At 34.5% G+C, this 15400-nt stretch overlaps 1 protein-coding gene and 1 long non-coding RNA gene across 3 annotated transcripts in view; one reads left to right on the top strand and one right to left on the bottom strand.

Annotated features, from left to right (window-relative positions):
* The window catches only part of LOC127737579 (uncharacterized), a 39479-nt gene that overhangs the window by 11806 nt on the left and 12273 nt on the right, over nt 1-15400 (bottom strand). The gene's annotated exons all lie outside the window — the stretch shown is intronic.
* The window catches only part of LOC127737580 (uncharacterized), a 56173-nt gene continuing 52211 nt past the window's right edge, over nt 11439-15400 (top strand). Inside the window, exon 1 of one of the 2 annotated variants that reach the window (XR_007999698.1) lies at nt 11439-11640. This is a non-coding gene — a long non-coding RNA (uncharacterized LOC127737580). The remainder of the gene's footprint in view (nt 11641-15400) is intronic. The other variant, XR_007999696.1, reaches the window with a different exon arrangement.

The raw sequence follows: 15400 nt of genomic DNA, 5'->3' as shown, positions 1-15400 counted from the left end.
AAGTAACAAGGTTGTCACTTATTTAGAATCTTTCTATAATCTCAATTTAAGGATATCACCACCCTACTACATTATAGAACACAACAACTTAGTATAACAAATTAAATGACATATTAATCATGCACCTTCAATATCACTTCAATAGCACCGTCACCGGCACAGTCACCGTCACCGGTACCGGCATCCGTATTTAACACCGTCACCGGCAACCGTATTTAGCACCGTCACCGTCACCGGCAACCGTATTTAGCACCGTCACCGGCACCGACAATCTTAAATTAAAACAAAGTTAACTTTCAACGCTTGTCTGTATTTCTCAGACATATTCCAGCTTCTATTAAAGTTTGTCACTTCCCATTCTTTGTCATCCCAACACTCTCCCGGTTCTGTTGTTGTTTTTACTATTATACTTCCGACTGACCAATGGAAGAGTTTGTTACATATTGTTTACTAATCGGCAACCATGGATCATACAAGGGAAATTCCCGTAATGTTGATATTGTTTGTAAACATGGATTGATCTTCATCAATAAAGATAAGTTTTGACTTTAAATTTATTAGTAGATCATTAGAAGAGTTTTATTTGAGTTTATAGTCTAATAAGGTAACTACCGCGAAAATATGGAATCAGTACGTGAAATAAAACTTCCTAACATACTAACATACACAAATCTGTCGTATCCTTGAAACAACAGCCAAAATAACAAATCACAAGTCTTATATTATTTTCAACATTAGACATCTCACTAACATCTATCGTTTATCCTCAATAATTTCAAGTAACTATACAGACATAGGTTTACTATAAAAAGGGGGAAAAGCTGGCATTACAATATCCCTTTCAATGTCTGCATTGCTTCAAGTGAAAAATATTGTTTTACTCTTGTGATGTTTATATTTTCGTCCTATATTTTTGTTGGAAACATGAGAAGTTGTTTCATGTTGTCTAATAATAATAATAATAATAATAATAATGATAATAGTAATACTACTACTACTAATAATAATAATGATAATAATAATAATAATAAATCATTATTTTTTTTATTATTACTATTATTATCAAGTACATATCGAAGAATTCATTCATGTCCAGTGTACAAAGTAGTACCGATATTGTCGACATCGCAAAGTAGACAATGTCGACACAATATTGTACAACGTTGTCGATATCGTTTCATACTTTTGTCTATATCGTTGACATTGACAAAATCGCAAAGTAGACAATGTCGGCACGATGTTGTACAACGTTGTCGATATCGTTTCATATTCCTGTCTACATCGTTGACATTGACGATATCGCGAGGTAGACAATGTTGACACGATATTGTACAACGTTGTCGATGTCGTTTCATACTCTTGTCTACATCGTTGACATTGACGATATCGCGAGGTAGACAATGTTGACACGATATTGTACAACGTTGTCGATGTCGTTTCATACTCTTGTCTACATCGTTGACATTGACGATATCGCGATGTAGACAATGTCAACACGATAGCGTACAACGTTGTCGATATCGTTTTATAATCTTGTCTACATCGTTGACATTGCCGATATCGCTAACACATTACTCGTGTTTACATTGTTAATTTTGAATACAACGATGTCGACATGGTGTTGTACTACTTTGTCGATATCCTTTCATCATCTTGTCTCTGCATGGTTGGCATTGCCGAAATTGCGAAAAAGATGGGTCTAGAGTTATAGTTTCATAAACTAAATAGACAAAATACGAAGTCGTACAATGCCAATTATGAAACATATACTGAGTGTATCGTATAACTAACACAGTAATATCGGCCTTGTCAAAAATGTAGACAGCAAGTAGGACGATGTAGACGATGTTGTAACAATGTTGTCAACCTCGCGATGTCGGCAATGTCAACGATGGTGACAGAGAAGGGGGACGATGTAGACGATGTCGTCACGATGTTGTCAACATCGCGATGACGGCGATTTCAACGATGTAGACAGCAAGAAAAACGATGTAGACGATGTTGTAACAATGTTGTCAACCTCGCAATGTCGGCAATGTCAACGATGTTGACAGAGAAGGGGGACGATGTAGACGATGTCGTCACGATGTTGTCAACATCACGATGTCGGCGATGTCAACGATGTAGACAGGAAAGGGGGACGATGTAGACGATGTCGTCACAATGTTGTCAACATCACAATGTCGGCGATGTCAACGATGTAGACAGGAAAGGGAGACGATGTAGACGATGTCGTCACGATGTTGTCAACATCACGATGTCGGCGATGTCAACGATGTAGACAGGAAAGGGGGACGATGTAGACGATGTCGTCACGATGTTGTCAACATCACGATGTCGGCGATGTCAACGATGTAGACAGGAAAGGGGGGACGATGTAGACGATGTCGTCACGATGTTGGCGATGACAACGATGTAGACAGGAAAGGGGTCGATGTAGACAATGTTGCGAGCAGGTATAAAATCATGAACGGAGTTGACAATATCGGTGATATCGTCACTTCATCGTGCACTGGACATACCTCGAAGAATTAAGCAACAAAACTATAGAAGGTTAAAGTTTAATAAATCTAACGTAACAATAACACAACCTAACCGTAGACACGAATATTATTGTTACATTCGTAATTAATCAGTTCCTTTCCCAACCTTGCATTCCGGCAATTAGTCTCCAATGTAACAATAACTTTTTTATTATTGTTACATTTCAATGTAACCGTAGCCAGTGCCTTGTTTAATTGTGCATTGTTTGTGTTCATAACTGGTAACAATAACAAAAAGTTTATTATTCCTGTTGCAGTGTCGATTTATTTGTCATTTGCTGATTTTCATTTTTTCATTTCAGGTTACTTCTGCAAAGGCCGAACCTCTCTGATTACTAGTTTTGTGTTGTGTGAAGTATTAAACAATTGTAACACATCTTAGTGACTGGACAGGTCGAATAATGACATCACCAGATGAGACCCACACATTATATAAGTATCAAATATGGCACATTGGATAAATAAAGAGTGTTTCGTAAAAACATATTTGATACATATAACATAACTTAGATATTTAAGTCACATTATCAAGAAATATCATGCCTAAAATGTTTTTAGATTATTTTGATGATATCTATAAAACATTTTGGCGACATTTAAAACTATTTCATGGAAATGTTTATAATAGATTGTCCTGATGTTTTAACTATGTTATTAAATTATCAAACCGAATATATCAGTAGGCCTGAAAATCGAAGATTTTTTAAAAATAGAATGAAGTTTCTTTGTCCAGGTCTAATTTTTTCAGTTGCCAGAAAAATTTGCAAGAGTTTTTTCAGACTTCAAAATATCAAAATATTTAATACAAGAAAATAAGATTTTTGACCACAATGGTAGCCTGCCAAGTTCAGCTCTACAAGCAGCATTAAGTGCTTTGCAATGAACACCTAAAACATTTTTTATAAACTCCATATGGATATTTTTCAACATGGAAATGTCTCCTGAATTATCAAAAACGCCCCAAACACCCACTACAATAAAGCAAGATCGGACTTACTAATGAATAAAATAGCTTTTCAAAAAGATTACAAGGATTATATTATATATCTTTATATCTACTTTTGTACACTGTACAACCACCACATTTCTAAGATCCTGGATCAGACACTCAAACTATTATTGTAAGTTCATCGTTTTTTGTTTGTATCTTAATATAATCCTTGACATATTTCTCTAAAATCTTCCATTTCTCATAACAAGATAACAATAAGTGGATGCGTTATGCAGGAGGACTAGATAAAATACTTTTAAAGTAATAAATGGTAGACTCTAATGTCAAGTTATTATATAATATATTCAACATGTGTATGAAAAAATAATGAATGAAATTATTTGGACCTTTTTTTTTTAAATATGTAAGTATGTGGTCAAATTGATTAAAATATCTCAAATTAAGATATGCAAATGTATAAAAATAAGGAATGAGACAACTATCCACGAAAGTTCAAATAAAGTGGATGTAAGCAATTATAGGCAATCGTACAGCCTTCAATAATGAGAAAAACCCATAACGTATAGTCTGCTATAAAAGGCCCCGAGATGAAAAATATGAAACAATTCAATTGAGAAAACGAACGGCCTTACTTATAGAAAACAAATATGAAAGACATGAACCAACGACAACCACTAAACTACAGGCTCCTGACTTAGGACAGGCACATAAATAATTTGGCGGGGTTTGTGAGCGCTCAACCCTCCCCTAACAGTGGTGCAACAGCACAATATAAGAACAAACTATAAAAATCAGTGGAAAAAGGCTTAACTCATCAGATCGATACTCAAAGCAGAAAAACATCAAACATAAACCCAGACCGGATTTGGCAGGGTATTTATCCATCCCTCACCCCTAACAACAAAAAGGACACTAAGTACAGATCTGAGAGTAATCGCAGTTACTGACAGCTAGTTCAAAGCCAATAACAACTAATAAAAAAAATCATGTATCTAAGACTAAAATATCAATCAGTACACACCAAACATCCAATGGATTTAGTATAAAGACGTCATTAACAGTCAGAAAAAAAACATGACTCTGTGCAATGCCAAAATAAGGGATCGATATATTGTAGTACCGTTAATGTGCATATGTGTATAACAAAACTATTAGTATGATTTTAATTTACTGATAACAAAATCAATATTTATACCAATAAAAACAGTATTCAAAGATCTAATTACAGTGTTGAATTGGTAACCTTTTAGAATTATTTTATTTAAAGGATTGAAACTTTTACCCGGATCGTAAATAAATTTCCGGGTTCGGTAAATAACATCACCGTAAAATTTAGGATGTGCTATTCCGTCTGAAATAAGTTTGGTACAGCCAAACTTGCAAACCAAATCTTTGTATCTATGGAAGAATTTGGTAAAGGTTTTAAGTAACGTGTGGTAACGAAATCCCTGACTTAATAATTTACAAGTAATACATATATTAATTTACGCTCATTGAAATCCAAAACGTTACTACAGACACGGGCATAACGAACGATATGGGATATATAAACACCGTAAGATGGTGCCAGAGGAACATCACCGTACAAAAAACGGAAAATAACAATAGGGAAAGAAAAATCATCCCTTTTGTCGTAAATGTTTGTGTAGAGTTTCTGGTGTAAAACTGAAATGTCTAAATATAGGAAAGGACACTTATTGCTGTTAACATTTGATTTATTTAAAGTAAGTTGCTGTGGATACATTTCGGTAGTATATTTAGAGAATTCTTGATTATTTAACGAAAAAAAAATCATCAAGAAAACGGTAAGTGTTGTTGAATTTATCAATTAAATGGAATTTAGACGGGTTGTTCTTTTGTATTTCAAAGAATTTTACAGTACATACATTTTTTTTTGTAATTTACCGAGAAAACATGTTTTGGTGAAATTCAATGTTATGAAAACAGTACCTTGTAAATTTTGTGAATCCGAAACGCTTTTTCTGGATTTACCTTCGTCAGGAATTCCGAGATAGCAGAATAGAGGTATCCGTTATGTATGAATTGCGCTTATGCCGGTAAAAGTATTACGATATTACCGACAAAAGAAAAATCAAACAGGTGAATTGTATTATGTTTATTATAATATCATATACTATGCACCATGCACCATATATCCAAGCTGTATAGAACTTCACGATTCTGGCAGCATTGGACGTTTACTTTTTTTCTTTCTTGGAGTATGTCACCAACTCAACTGTCGACGCTATACTAAGAATTCTTTACCAGGACAATTATATCAGATTAGAGATGGGCACTGTCTCTTATAATCATCATACAACAGACAACCAAGACCTTCGGGAGTCTGGGTGCATATGTCACCCTGGGGGTGTATCAAGTATGTCACATGGTCTAACTTGACTATTGTATGCTGGTCTTGCTTAGGGATTCTCCACATGTCCCATTGTACTACAGATAGAGGTAGGCATATGCACCGTACCACATATATCTTAAATTTTCACAGTCTGACAGCATAGGAAAGAAGGATTGGATGGTGTAGTAGGGTCATACTAAGAGATTATCTCCTGGGTAAGTACCAGAGGTAGAGGTAGGTATTTCCTTTACTATGCATCGAACTAAGATATCATAGACCTTAACGATTCTGGCAGAAGAGCATGGATAGAGGGTTCCAGGGTAGTCATATTGTACAACTCAACTATATCCGTCTAACCATACTAACTGATTTTCAACATGGGCCACAGTAATAAAGGCAGCGGTAGGCTATGCTTGTACTAGGCACAAACCAAGGATACCCTAGACCTCTAGGAGGCTGACAGCATGGGTTGAGACTGTGCCCAGTGTGTCATGTAGTCCAAGTTTATTATTGCATGCTGGTCATACTTAAAGATTTTCACCCTGGACCAAAGGAAGAGGTAGAAATTGCCTTACCATGCACCGTACCACAGATACCAAAGACCTTGAAGAGTCTTGTTGATCCTGTTTGTCCCATAGTTTAAATCAATTTTTTGCCGGCGGGTCACATTACGTGGTTATGCACCAAGGCTATAATACCAGAGTCTAAATGAAAAGGACCGGTAGTTAATCCAATATGACCCGAGGGTGCCGATATGTATATGCCACTTCAAATATAGCCGAGAGATTTTCCTGGGCCATACAGTACTAGAGGTAGAGGTTGGCATTGCTGCTCCTATGCACTGTACCACTTAAACCCTAGACCTTGGTTGTAAAGGGTGATAGAGGATGTTGCCAGTTTGTAACATAGCCCAACTCAATTAATGCCGGATGTCCACACTACATAATACTAGTATGTGGTTCTGTGCCTGGGCTTTATCATACCATAAATCTTGACCAGTCAGACAGTATAGGATAGAGATGGTTTGACCATACTTTTAAATCCCCCAACAGGTATCAGAGTTAGAGATCGACATCAACTTTGATATGCATCATGCAGCAGATACCTTACACTTTCACGAGTCTGGTTATGTATGTTGTGGTTCGTTGTGCAATTCTTTTAGATTCTTCTCCTAGGCCGTAGTACCAGAAGTAAAGATAGACATTGATTCTTCTATGAACCTTACCACAAATATCTAGACCTTCATTATTCTGGCATTCATAGTTTTGGGGTACCCGGTATGTCACATAGCCCGAGTCATCTATTGTCGTTTAACCATACTAAGAGATTCTCCACATGGTCAAAAGTACTAGAGGTATTAGTAGGTATTGCCCTACTTTGCACCATACCACAGATATAATAGACCTTTTAGAGTATCGGTTGCATAGTGTGGGTCTTGGTTGTACACATAATGTCACATTGTCCAACTTGACTGTTGTAGACTCGCCATACTAAGATATTCTCCACCTGGGTCATAGTAGTAGAGTAAGATGTAGGCATTGTCTCTGCCTGCACCGTAGCAAAATACACTAGACCTTCAGGATTCTGGCCACAGAGGCTGCATGTATCCTTAGATATTGCGACAGTGGGCCATAATACCAGAGAAAGAGGTAGGAATTATACAACAGATATATTTGATCTCCACTTGTCGCGGTATTAAGTGAAATGATGGTGTTCCCAGTGGTGTTCCCAGTTAGTCACAATGTTCCACTTGACCATTGCCGGTTGGTCCGCATACTTAGAGATTTACCACGTTGACCATGGAACCAAACGCAGCGGTTTGCATGACATTTACTACTAGTATGCACAGCAATTCAAGTATTCTTGATCTTCACGAGAATGTCTTCATAGAGTGTTAAGGGGCGTTCTCGGTATGTCTCATAGTTAAACTATTCGTGGCTGGTCAAGCTAAGAGATTATCCGCTTAGCTTTGCAAGTGGACCATAGTACAAGAGGTAGATGGTTCGTGGGTTATCTAGAACAATGATACATTGTAAAACTTAACTATTTCCTGCTGGAACCATGGCCATAATGGAATATCTCTTAGTACTAAGTCAAGCCGGCAATAGTCAATTTAGAGTTTGAGCATTCATAATGAAGGTAAATCTAGAAAACGCTTCGGACCACGAAATTTGTGACGTGTTATTTTCATTAACTATCTGGAATGCTGTGTACACCCTAACAGCCCTACCCAACCAACTGCGTGAAATTCTATGGTATTTGTAGAACGGATGAAGTAGAGGCAATGTCTATCTACATCTTCTTCTATGACCCAGGTGATGTATCTCTTTGTATTGCCAGACGTCAAAAGTTTAATTGGACCATATGACCTATAGGGTACATACTACACTCCTAACTATAGGCACCAGAATCCTAAGTGTCTGGAAAATCTATGTTACAGTACATAGTAAAAACAATGCCTACGCTCTATCCTTAGTTTAACGGCCCAAGCGTCTGTCGTATCTTAAGTCTGGTTTCTATGATGTGTTTATTTAAAAACACCGGGTCAATGCCACTGTTTGTGGGTGTTTCCTCCCCGAGGGTATATCCAGCCAATTAGTCATCACTTCTGTGGTGACATGAATTATCATTGATATGGTCAAGATTATAAATTAACTGCTTACAAATGTTTGAATTTTTCGAAATACTAAGGATTTTATACACCATGAAAAGATGATCTAAGCTGTATTTTGCAAAATCTTTCGGAATTTTGGATCCTCAATGCTCTTTTAACTTCGTACTTTATTTGGCCTTTTTAACTTTTTTGATTCGATCGTCACTGATGAGTCTTTTGTAGAAGCAAAGTAAAGACCCAGCCTACCTCTACCTCTGGTACTAAGGCCCAGATAATGTACGATGCATAGTATAGTAATAATAATAATTTTTCGGAGACAATTCCGAATTTACAGTCAGGATTCTACGTCGTCAAAATTATCTCCCAATTACGCCACCCAATTTTTTAAATCGTATGTGATGACGCGCTGTTAATTAAGCTCTTGAAAACCGATCAATGTATCCAAATAGCATCATTACGATCCTTAAATATATGCCAGTTGTATCTTAAAAGACAAATGTATCTACTTTCTTTTGAGCGTCATTTAATGCACTTTTGTGCATTTGGTCAACTTAATAAAAAAACTATTGTCTGATCGGTTGTCAGGGTGAATTCCGCGAATAGCACAAAACTGGGATAGTGTTGCAAGAGATTCTGTAATAGTTATATAGTACCGAGGGATAGGTGTGTCTGGATAAGAAACCCCGACGGCCGGAGGCCGGAGGGGTTTCTTATCCAGACACGCCGTATCCCGAGGTGTATAACTAACTTACACCCAATACTAAACCATATATTTGTTAACATTGATTATTAAGGTAGCACAATACAAAGATTTTTTTACTTCCAATCTCCAACCTTTAAAATGATGTTACTTTCTTATGCATACAAATTAATAAAAGAGGTATATATAGATAGATAAAAGATTAATCTTTTAAATGAATGCAATATTTTTGTTATGCAATCATTATGTAATCAATTATTATGCAATTAATGGCAAAATCTTGGTCAGTTCACTTAAATGAATTTAGCTCTGACATCTCTATAACTACACAAGAAATTTTAACGTTATCTTAATCAACACAGCAGGAGCTACAAAAGAGTGTCTCAAATTATCGCTATCATATTCCATTCTCTCATAAATCTGTAATTAGTGTAAACATCCTTACCACATAAAAGTAGAGATTATTTGATTAGGTGTAAAATTTTATCTATACATTGTATCCAAAATCTGAGACACCTTTTTGTAGATAATGGCTCTAGGAACAACATATTATAAAATCAACCCTCTCGGGGTATCCATGAAGAAGCTAATTTCAATTGAAAGTGGAAATTTCTTGTAAAATTTTGTAGACACAGTTAAAATTATAATTAATTACATAATTGTTGTATAATACTAACATTGCATTTATTTGAAAGAGTAATCTGTTAGCTATCCATAAATACCACTTTTATAAATTTTCAAGCATTATAAAGAAAGTTACAGCATTTTAAAACTGGGGAGTTGGAGGTATAAAATCTTTGTATTGTGCTACCTTAAACGAAAAAGAACGGATAGCATATATATTGACAAAATCAAACCATGATGTATAAGAAAAACATTTTTTTTTTACATGAAACCCCACTAGTAACCTTACTTTCGTTCAAACTTTGACAAGTGAGTAGATTTTACAAATGTCAAAGTTGCTGTTTTGCATATTCCCGTTAAATCCTGGTGCTAATATGGATCAGCAGTTCAAGGTTGACCGTTTCGTGCATTCTTATTACAAAAAAAATACATCATGCTCCTTGTATGCAGTTGTCAATATGGACGGGTATAAGACGGACGACATTTTGAGTCAAGCGTATGATTTGGTAGAAGAGACTAAAGATAAAGGCAATATTATAACCCAAAGTACTTACCTGTATCAGTTTAATGAAGGTTATTATAAATGATTTTTTTATGTTACGGCTTTATAAAAAAAAAAAGCCCCCCCCCCCCCCCCTCCTTCTCGAGAATAAACAGACATTCATGAGGGATAGGTGTGTCTGGATTAGGATCCCGACGACCGTCACGCTCAACATACAAAAAATACAGATTGAATATTTAGGAACTCCCTTTTTGGGGGCAATCCGGGAGGGGGGGGAGGGGGGTCCGGGAGTTAGAATCCCCGATTTTTTTAATGATCAATGCTTTAGAAAAGAGACATATGACTGGGATCAAAAATTTTACCTTCAAGCAAAGGAGTATTTAGGGAGCAACCATTTTATCTTCAAGGGGGGGTGGGGGGTGGGGTTGAAGAAAAAAATTCTCGCGACGAACAATTTTATTTAGTTTTTCAACGCTATCAATCAAATTATTTTTCCCTTAAAGGATTTTTTTATTCAAAATAGATGCTTAATATTTGTTTCGCTATTGGAATTTCCTAAAATGTGTTTTTTTAATATCTTGAAACAACTTTTAGTGAACACTATTAGTAATTTCTTATGTTCATGCTATTAAAAAAATTGTTTTGAATACCTATTATTGAAGTATAACCAATTAAAACTGTATTTACCTGGGCGTATTACGTTTCCGCATTTTTAGTAAAAATCCAGTTTCACGTTTCCGCATTTTCGTGCATTACTTTTCCGAAATAAATAGATACCAACTTTCCGCATTTTTAACTGTATTTCACCTGTAAAAAAATGGTAATAATGATATATAAGACTTTATTTTATTATAGTATTTTTTCTTAATTTGTATTTTATTATGATAACAAAATATTTCCTTCAACAGATAGATTATATTCAGATTTAACATTGTGAGTTCTTTTCAAACGTCACCATGTGGAAAGTCACCCCATATGCGTTGATTTCCGTATTTGGTTATATCTTTTATTTTCATTTGCATATGTCTGATTTATTTTTTGGACACTCAATTTCATGTCCTTATTTGGTTTCGGTCAGTATTTCCATTTGCATATCGTTGTTCTTCGAAAAGTTCACAGTGTTTGAACTTCTGGTATTTAAGAAAGTGTAAATTTACCTATACCGTAAACCGTAATCCGGCAAATCATTTTGTCATTTCAACTACACTATACATGTAGTTTTGCAAATATGAAAATTGAAGTATCAATAGTCTTAACGCTTGTAAGTGGGATAGTTGGCGTTACATCTTATTGGTTGGCTTTCGTAAATGAATATTGGCATACTGAATCCAGTGATATTAATTTGTCGCAATGTAAGTAATAACTTAATTGTTTCTGTGTTCTTAAAAAGAGGTGATCGGTAAAATAATAATAATAATAATAATAATAATAATAATAATAATAATATTAATAACAATAATATTAAAAATAATAATTTTAAAAATAATAATAATAATATTGGTAATAATATTATTCTCATTAACATCATCATTATCGCATTATCATTTTTAACTTATATTATTACCTTTATTTTTATCAAGTTTAAAAAAATATCTATGTGAGAATATTGACAACTATGAACTGAACTTAAATTAAAAAAAAAATATAAATTGGTCCACTGTCCATAATCATTCCGTTTTATGACAACTCAAGAGTAGCTGCAACATTTGTCAACCCGATTTGAGTGGTGTTAGGTTAAATTTGGTTTGCTATTTTATACAATTTTTACTACTTTTCATCGGACGGAAATCGCTCAGAATTTCTTCTCATTTTTGAACAAATGAAGAATCAATCAAATATCCAGAAAAAAAATACATTGTTTTTATTTTTGCTTTCATTTTTCACATACCAAAACGATTCGAAATTCAAAAGGATGGCTTTCCTTATTTACGGACTGGTAGTACTTCAAAATATTTGTCAACGTCCAATGAAAATTATTGTTTCAAACGAATTGGTAGAGGGGTCTAAATACAGCGCAAACAACATTTTCCAAAAAAACCAAAATAGTAAAAAAGTATATTTTAACAAAACGCATTTGACTAGCAGGTCGAACAACTGATGTTCTTAATCCCTGCTGACTGCCATTGGCGATTGCCAAATAAACGGATCACCAGATGTAACAAAATGGATATATAAATAATAAAAATAAATATATAATAAAAACTATAACACAATTTTCAATACGTTTCGGCCATTATGGCCTTCTTCATTGGAATAAATTACAACATTAAAACAACAATTACATCGCTTCGATACATTACGTTATAATTACTACTATGACGTTCATTTGCCGCGTTTTTTCTCTATAGATATTTTCACTATCGTTCATACATTGTGTTGGGTCCATCAGGCTCTAATGTTTTTAATTATTTTATCCAAAAGGCTTCTTTAGTTTTTCTGTAAATTTCTGTTCCAAATATTCTTTCTATTGCGGTGACTTTTAAATTTTTCATCGAATGATTATGTTGAATGAAGTGGTTTGCTACTGGATCGTCTGTTTTGTGTAAAATTGAGAATGGAAATTGTGTGTTCTAATTTTGAAAAGTTTAATAGCATCCGTTGATATAGTGTATCATCTGTTTGTCCTACATATATAAGTTTTTCGCATTTTGTACAGTTAATTGCATATACTACGCCCACGGCTTTACAGTTTATTTGTCCCTGAATGGTTTATTCTTTTCCGGTGTTATCACAAAATACCTTGGTCTCATTAATGTGTGAGCATAATGCACAAGTGTTCCCGCATGATCCGCAGCCATTAGTTTGTTTATAAAATAATAGTTGTGCTTTTTGTGTACTAAGATGTCTTTTATGTTGTTGTCGCGTTTGAACGCTACGATAGGCGGATCGGGAAATATTTTCTTTAGTCTGTTAGATTGATGGAGAATTTTTTCTTAGAATTGAATGTATATTTGGAAGCGCTTTGGAATACGTAATTACCAAAGGTACTCTGTTGGTTTTTTTTTAGTTTGTACTGTAATAGATCGTCTCGGTTTAAAATATCGACTTTTTTTAATTGATCTTCAGTTGATGAATTGTTATATCACCGTTTTTTCAGGTGCGTTTTTATTTCTTCTCTTCTTATTTGGTAATTTTCTTCTGTTGAACAAATTCTTTTTACACGAATACCGAGTCCATAAGGTATAGCATTTTTGACAGAATTTGGATGGCTTGAGGAAACATGTAGGTACTGGTGTTTATCTGTTGATTTTGTATGAAGATCTGTTTTACAAATACATCAAGAAATTCGATTTTTTCAGTTGAGTAACGCATTTCTGTTTGAATTCGCGGCTGTATACTATTGGACAATTCGTGAAATTATTTTAATTCTTCTAAACCGTGTTCCCATATTCCCCATATGTCATCAACATATCTCCAATATGAATATGGCTGTAAATTACTGTTTTGAAATAAATGTTCTTCCCATTGTCCGAGGTAGGTACAAGCATAATTCATGCCTAGATGGAAACCAATAGCTGTTCCTTCGGTTTGTGGAAAGTGATTTCCGTTAAAGCTAAAATTAGTTAAGGGCCAGGTTTTTCTCAATCTTCATGAAATATTTATAAAACTTCATATTTGAGCTAATTTCATTAAAATCTGTGAGATAAACCAAATTTGGATAAACTCTGTATGTTCTCTTTCTTCACACAATATTGGTTGCATTTCTGTAAATATTGACATTGCAATTTCCCATAGAAACTCCTTTTACATCTAAAACTGTACCACTTTTACTATGAAATTTTGAAAAAAATCACATCCTAGAAGGGAAAGTTCATATGCACTACTAATTTTTTCAAAGGTCTTAATATAGGGCTGTGCGGCATATTTTCAACGTTTATATGCCCCGAACTTCTAAGAGTTTAAACTAACACTAAAGTTCTTAACTACTCCTACCTTAACAGTAGGATTACCACAGATTTCAATATAAACAATATGCATATGTATATTTACTGGTAACATTCCCAAGTTATGTCTCTATGAGATGAAACATAGAGATCATAACTGGGATCCAGTTTGTAAACAAAATTAATTATCTATGAATATTCTATATCTCCCCAAAAGAGGCGTGGTTTGAGAAACAGCTGTATTTACAAAGTGCAACCTTAAAGAAGCCTTTTGGATAAAAAATTAAAAACTTCAGAGCCTGATGGACTCAACACAATGTATGAACGATAGTGAAAATATTTATAGAGAATAAACGCGGCATGAACGTCATAGTAGTAATTATCACGTAATGTATCCAAGCGATGTAATTGTTGTTTCAATGTTGTAATTAGTTCCAATGCAGATGGCCATAATGGCCGAAACGTATGGAAAATTGTGTTATAGTTCTTACTATACAATCAATTAGAAACTTTATATATTTCCGGATTTCGACAATAAATGTCTCTTCAGTGATGTTAGGAATCGAAACGATATTTGGAAGGCCATATAATTTACCTCAATTTAGGATAGACTCTTGAATTTTGAAGAGTCGAAAAAGGATGAAAGAATTATATAAACCCGAAGGCAAATATAATACAAGCCCAAAAGAAAAAAATATAAACAAGTCTAAATTAAAAACAACGTTCAAACCTATGATTGCGTTGTGCATGCAAAACAAATTTCTTGGTAGAAGGGTCTAAATACAGCACAAAAAACATTTCCCAAAAGACCAAAAAAAAAGCGAAAAGTATATTTTAACAAAACGCATTTGATTAGCAGGTCGAACAACGGATGTTCTTAAACCCTGCTGACTGCCATGGCGATAACATGGTATAAAAATTGTTCTTACGTAATCTGTAACAATTAAAATTAGAATTCAAATATATTTATTATACCAGTCGTTAGCCCACAGGGGGAAATATCAAATATTTCAGACATAATTTTAGATATATATACAATCCGATACAGTGCAAAATGTACAAATACAATAAACAGTGTCGCCAATTTAGAACAAGGTGGATGAAGACTTTGTCATTGGTAAGAGCTGGGCTAACAGTTGTGATTCTGCCAATTTATCTTAGAGTGTATGTAGACTTTGTCATTGGTGAGAGATGGGTTAACAGTAGTGACTGCCAATTCAGCGATGGG

The sequence above is a fragment of the Mytilus californianus genome, unplaced genomic scaffold (assembly GCF_021869535.1).
Source record: "Mytilus californianus isolate M0D057914Y unplaced genomic scaffold, xbMytCali1.0.p SCAF_4, whole genome shotgun sequence".
Taxonomy (NCBI): Eukaryota; Metazoa; Mollusca; class Bivalvia; order Mytilida; family Mytilidae; genus Mytilus; species Mytilus californianus.
Note: the sequence above shows the minus strand (reverse complement) of the source record. Positions and strands in the feature narration are given on the sequence as shown.